The sequence below is a fragment of the Tarenaya hassleriana genome, unplaced genomic scaffold (genome assembly GCF_000463585.1).
Source record: "Tarenaya hassleriana unplaced genomic scaffold, ASM46358v1 Cleome80, whole genome shotgun sequence".
In the NCBI taxonomy this organism is placed as follows: domain Eukaryota; kingdom Viridiplantae; phylum Streptophyta; class Magnoliopsida; order Brassicales; family Cleomaceae; genus Tarenaya; species Tarenaya hassleriana.
This window is the reverse complement of record NW_010970491.1, coordinates 84,392-85,063: the sequence shown is the minus strand read 5'-3', so window position 1 is coordinate 85,063 and position 672 is coordinate 84,392.

Sequence of the window (672 nt, the reverse complement as noted above, 5' to 3'; positions counted from 1 at the left end):
GATCTTCCACAAGGATGCAAACCATTGGGTTATAAATGGGTCTTCAAAAGAAAGATGAAACCGGATGGTTCTATTGAAAAATAAAAGACGTGGGTATCTAGGGAGAATTCATTGTCTGAATTCGTAGCAGTTGTGTCAGAAGTGAACATGGTCGGAGATAATCCGAGAGAATGGTGGATTGACACTGGAGCAACCCGCCACATTTGTGCTAACAATTGGATGTTCACCTCCTATGACACTGTCACCGGAGAAAGCTGCTATATTGGAAACTCTGCTGCATCTAAAGTGGAAGGCAAGGGTTCAGTCATTTTGAAGATGACATCTGGAAAGAAGCTGACACTCACTGAGGTTCTTCATGTGCCAGACATTCGTAAGAACCTGCTCTCTGGATCTGTGATGTCAAAGAAAGGCTTTAAGCTAGTTTTTGAGTCTGAGAGAGTTGTAGTGTCAAAAGATGGTGTTTATCTAGGTAGAGGTTATCTAGCAAATGGTATGTTCAAGATGAATGTAATGACCATTTGTAACACCAATGCGGCAAATAATATAACCACAAATGATATTAATAAAACTTCTACTTCTTCTGCTTACTTGAATGAGTCAAGATTATGGCATGGTAGATTAGGACATGTGAATCTTAAGTCTATGCAAAGATTAATGTCTTTTAATCTGCTA